This window comes from Scylla paramamosain, chromosome 20 (genome assembly GCF_035594125.1).
Source record: "Scylla paramamosain isolate STU-SP2022 chromosome 20, ASM3559412v1, whole genome shotgun sequence".
Classification (NCBI taxonomy): domain Eukaryota; kingdom Metazoa; phylum Arthropoda; class Malacostraca; order Decapoda; family Portunidae; genus Scylla; species Scylla paramamosain.
In genome coordinates, this window is record NC_087170.1 from 10,672,995 (window position 1) to 10,678,994 (window position 6,000).

The following is a 6,000-nucleotide window of genomic DNA, read 5'->3' on the forward strand; positions in this document are numbered from 1 at the left end:
AGCAAGTATTCAAGTAAAGGTAGGAAGTTCACCCTCCCACACACACACACACACACACACACACACACACACACACACACACGCGCGCGCATCATGGGGTCCAGTCCTGTAGGTATGGGAGAAACGCTCCTCACTACACCACACTACGAAGGTGAAGCTGCTGTGATACAGATGACGGTGGTGGAGGTGGTAGTAGCAGTAGCAGTAGTAGTAGTAGTAGTAGTAGTAGTAGTAGTAGTAGTAGTAGTAACAATGGTGACAACAACAACAACAACAACAACACCCACGCCAGCCAGTGTGTTGTGGTGGACACTTTCGGGAAGCGGGGTGGACATGTCTTCGGGACTCACACTTGTATACTCCATGTTCCCCGAAGCAAAACACACACACACACACACACACAAGACTTATGGGTGGTGTAAGCGGTAACCGGATGACAGGAGGAAAATCCAAGGAATCTGGCTTGTGGCTTTTCGTCGTCACATTTTTTTTACCAGTAATTCTTGTAAGTCAGCAAGTCTTTCCCGAACCACATTACTGCCGCCCCCCACTCCCCGCCTCCCAGCCCCCGCCCTGCGTCCCTCACACCGGCAGCACGGGCCAGGCATTACCACGACAAGGCTTGATGGTTCTCCTGCTTCTGACGCTCCGATCTGAGAGAGAGAGAGAGAGAGAGAGAGAGAGAGAGAGAGAGAGAGTTTTTTTCCAGAAGATTAAGTTTTCTGTCAAAATACGAGTAGTTCAACATTTTTTTTATGCATTTACTATACCAGGTTAGAATTTTCCTGATAATACGTTTTTTTTTTTTTTCACCAGAGAATGAACACTTCTCTATGATGTCAAAATAATTCACCTTTTTCTTTTTTTTTTTTTTTTTCCTCACTTCTTATACCAGGTTAAAGTTTTCCCAATAATACGGTCGCCTTAAGAAGTGAGGTAACGAAATCCAAGAAATTTCGTGTCTACGAATTATAGAAATGAGTATATGGGCTGCTTTACATAAGGACCCCCGCACTGACCAAGAGGAGCGGGGGGGCGGGTGATGGGATGAGTGTGTTGGCCAGAACTGCCTTTTTTTTTATAATTTTCTGCAGCTTGGCATCACTACTTACGTCATTTGTAGGTGAGTGTCCCTTACACTCAATTAAATGTATTGTCTAACATTTAACATCATCCCACCTTTTCTCTTTTCATGCAAGAGGGTCACTGGCCTGGCACAACAAAAAAGGAAGAAAAAAACAGCCCACTGAGGTAATAATCCCTAAAGAGAAAGCCAAAACGATCCCCAGCTAGTGAAGAAAGGTAGTATATTTTCATATAACGGATGACTTTACAGTTGTGATTGTAATAAATATATCACCGTTATGTGGAATCAGTTGTATTATCTACTGACGAAACATGTGTTTGCTTTCTTTTATGTAAAATTTTCTTTCCATAAACTATCTTGATTACCTTTTCTTCAATATCTCTCCCTTTTTTTTTCTCTTTCTTTACTAATTTTCTACAAGTTCTTATATAATCAATACTCAGTATCAGTATATATGTCTATACTCTTTGCTATCTTTATTTTCTCCTTAAATTTTCTGTCTTTCATTGCAACTTTAAAATTTTTTTACGTTACTTCAAAGTACGACACATTCATACCAAGTCTTCCATATGTAGTAATGACGGTGCTGAACATTTCTAGTGTTGTGTGACGCTGCGGTATGGATGTGCTGTGCTGGTACAGTCACATCAAAAGTCAATTAACCAGCCACACCCACTTCCACTGTACGTACTGAGTGTTTGCCTCCATCTCGGGTCCTCTGATAACTGACTAACTCTCAACAGATCAGAGGCCTTAAGACTGAAAGAAAGCGCTAAATGCAGTAGAAATCAATGTGGTAGATTAATCAACTATTTACCAAACCTACAACACACTGTTACAAAGGAAACCAAAGCAGCAGCATATCATGAGGTCTTATTACACTCCTCTACATAAAGCATCGGTACAGGAACAATACCAGCACAGTGGAAGGCTCCGGCATACGTTATCACTTTCGTGCGCAATGGAGTGTACGATCTGTCCTGTGCTGTACTGTTCCTCTGCAGTAAATCCATTTCGTCTCATCGTTCCTTAACGCGCAAGCAGCCACTCCAATATTCACACACTTCTCCAATATTCACACAATTCTCGTAGCTTCTAATCTGGTCCCGCGTCACAGAATGATATACGCAGCTTTGTTCCAGGCAGTACAGAAAAGAATAACTAATAAGATGAAAAGGATGCGAAATATTCTTTACGAGACTAGACTAAAGCTTTTGAATTTACATTAGTTACAGAGGCTTAGATTACGAGGAAATCTAATAGAGGTATTAAAGAGGAATAAGGTATGTAGCAAAAATGACATAAACAAAATCTTATGCTTAGTGCACAGAATCGGACCAGAAGTAGAGGGTTCAAGCTTGATAGCATTTTGTTTCAAAGAGATAAGAAATTGGTTCTCAGAGACTGCTACAAGACTGGAACAAATTCAGTAATCACGTTGTTAATGCAGAGTCGATGGGAGTTTTGAATGATTACATGGACTTCTGGATAAGGATGACAACTACGAGTAAATCCACTCTTGGGTACGTATGTTTTATAGAGAGAGTGCTGCGCGTGGACCTCCTGGCTCGTACCTTTGCTTATTTTCTTATCCTCTAATACGATTCCTCTTCCTAAGTACAGGGGATGCGCTCACTAAAGGTTAGAATTGACTGAATGATTGATTTTGTTGGTGCAGAGTCTTGAAATCAATTAATCTGAACCTTTCCCGTACTGATGCAAGGACAGCAGTCCAGTATTCTTAAAGGTCAGGTTAATGTTGTTCTGCACTACAATGTTGTCACAGAGGCTGCACAGGCTACACCACCATACACTAAGTAGTAAATAGTCTGAACAGTAATTTTATTCTGAGGACGTGGGTGGAGTGTGGCTGTGGGAGGAAACACGGGCTGAAAAGCAGAGATACTATTTCTCTTACACTGAAGAATGCAAGACCTGAAACGTCATTAAGTACTTCCGTTTCATGCCACATTCCCTCACACTGTTGCATTCCAGTGAGGACACCGCGACGCGTTGGGTGGAAGGTGAAGGGAACACGGGAATAAACCGTCCACTCTTCAGCCTCTATTCCCTCCACCACCCACCTACAAGTATTTTATTAATCCTCCAAACATACAAACAAACACCGCGCCTCAACCTATTCTGTACACACAACAAATTACCATAAAAGCATTTGTACCTTCGCCCACAAATAATACCAGCCGTAGATTACACGTTCCCCTTCCTTTATGTTGCAGCTCTCTCTCTCTCTCTCTCTCTCTCTCTCTCTCTCTCTCTCTCTCTCTCTCTCTCTCTCTCTCTCTCTCTCTCTCTCTCTCTCTCTCTCTCTCTCTCTCTCTCTCTCTCTCTCTCTCTCTCTCTCTCTCTCTCTCTCTTATACAATAGTTAGTATGCGGCAAGGCAGCCAGACATAACATCCTGCTTAGAGCACAGGAATCTACTGCTGTTTTATATTCATTTGTAAAGCATCAAAGGCGCCAATGGAAGGCAAAACTAGGCAATAAAAAATGCGATAGAATAAAGATGTCGTGCCAAGCTTTGGAGAACATAGAAACATGGAAACACTGGAATTGACGTGAAGGCACACTGTGCAAAAGAACAAAGGGTCATAACCAATCAGTATTATGGAAGCTACAATACAACAGTCCCTGCGTGAAACATGTCTGCCTGTAGCCACCCGTCATACCAGTCAATAAATTTATCTAATCTTCCAAAGCTCCTCACTGACCCGGTACTAACAATCAGACAACCAGGGTTTATTCCAATCATCCACTTTCCTATTTGAGAACCAATTGCTTCCTATCTTTTCTTAGTCTAACCTTATCAATATCGAACCCGAGAGAGGCCACCTTCCATCTGGCCATCTGTCAAAGGAGCGAACTCTTCACAGAACACGAGGTAAAGCAGCACGCGAGGTCGACACGTTGCTAGGCAGGCCACACGTGATCGCCAGGGCCTGAGTGGGTCTAGGCGGCCTTCACTGCCCACCACTACGAACGTAAGACCCTATTTTGAAACAGTCTGGCGCCTCACCTCGTCTATCTTAAGCAGGCTCTGGTGGATGTTATCAGGGATTTCGAGAGTGAATTTAGGACACTAATGATGATGAAAGAAGGACCTTAAGTCATTAATGGGAAAACACCCACGAGGACGTAACAAGTCATTTATCTCTGTTGTCTTTGGAAGTAGTCCTTGAAAGAGCCACAAACAGTTACGAATATGAGCAACAAAGTTCAGAAAAGTCAATAGTGAAGTTTAATATGTAACCAAATTGGCCTAACATACTACACTGCACCTTCCTCAAACACATTCCCGGAAGCATATTTTCGAAGTCTGGAAGAGTAGTGCCAATCACTCTTGAAGACGCTAGACTGGTTTAGACTAGTTAGAGTTACAGGTTAGGTTGAGTTGAATTTAATAACTCATAAAATGTTAACTTTGTGTAGGAATCACAATAAGAATATTTCAGAAAATACCCTGTGGGTAGTTTCGGAGGTACAGCCGGCCGTCATCACAGCGAGCGCATATACTCGTACTCACATAGACTTCCGAAAAATGGTTCCCGGAAGCAAATCTCGCAGGTACTGAGTGTGGCTCCCCGGCGTGGCGCAGGCCAAGGTTAAGCACCGCCGCGCCAATGCATCAAACACGCCAACAAAGGCACGGATGTGATCTAAAGAACCAAAGCCCGCAATGTACGTACTGCATGTCACTCGCGCCGCGAAGAAGTATTTCCTCATGAATAAATCAGCTCGTGAATGCAGCAGTGGAGAAACTAATGCATAAAAGGCATGCCAAGGTAATGCCAAATAAATAAATCTATAAGCTAATGCATGGTTGTAATACTGTAAAGAAAAAAAAAAAAAAAAGAATAAAAAAAGAAAGGAAGTTGGAGGAATGTAAATTTAAATCAATACATACATGCATGCATGCATACATACATACATACATACTACATATGAAAATGAATTAATAAATCAGATGTAACAGTGATTGGTACAGTAAAAGAGAATAATACATAAATACGAATGAAGTAGTGAAAATTGTCATGACAAAGAACGCAAAAACAATTGAAAAAATGACAAGGAAAAAAACATGATGAAATGATGAAAAAAGCTGTGATGCAATAAATAAATAAATAAATACATAAATAAATAGACAAACAAAAGCATGAATATATAAATACTATGTAAAAACTTAATTACTCGCAGAAACAATGAATGAATACATGAATAATTCCAACAAGTGGCGTGGAAGGAAGTGTTGGGCGCGTGTGTGGTGCCCGCTGTGTACACTTCACTGGGGGCGGTGTGTCTGGGGCAGTGATGACCACCGAGCTTCAGTATCTGTGGTGACAGCCGCGCCCTCTTGCTACGGTGGTGACGCCAGGAGTGAATGAACACCCTCACACCACAAAGAACAAGAGGCTCAAGGACATAATTACCCACCGGAATATAGAAGATAGTTTTTTTTTTCCTTGAGAGAGAGAGAGAGAGAGAGAGAGAGAGAGAGAGAGAGAGAGCGATACATCAACATATGCAGCAAGAAGCCGGTAATCCTCCACGCGGCAGTCCGTATAGCGTCAAACAAACATACCTACATCCACCTATTTTCCCTATTCGCAAATTGATCTAATTTTCTCTCAGTTTCCTATTGACTCTGCACTACCAGCCTCATTACTCAATCTTTTCTACCTGCCGCTATTTGGAACAAATTTTCTCCTGTCTCATTTATAAATCCAACTTTGTCAAGCTTGAATCTGTCCGTCACTTTTCGTCTTCCCCTGATCACTAAACCTGAGCACCTTCCCTACATCACCCTTGTTGCACCCTTCGTGCCCTTCAAAGACATCCTTCAGACCCTCTCATCAGCTGTGATTTTCTAATGAGACAAAGACATTCATACATATACAT

The 6,000-nt window shown here is 42.0% G+C and overlaps 1 long non-coding RNA gene across 1 annotated transcript in view; it reads right to left on the reverse strand.

Annotated features, from left to right (window-relative positions):
* Positions 1-6,000, reverse strand: part of LOC135110293 (uncharacterized) — a 107,264-nt gene that overhangs the window by 3,744 nt on the left and 97,520 nt on the right. The gene's annotated exons all lie outside the window — the stretch shown is intronic.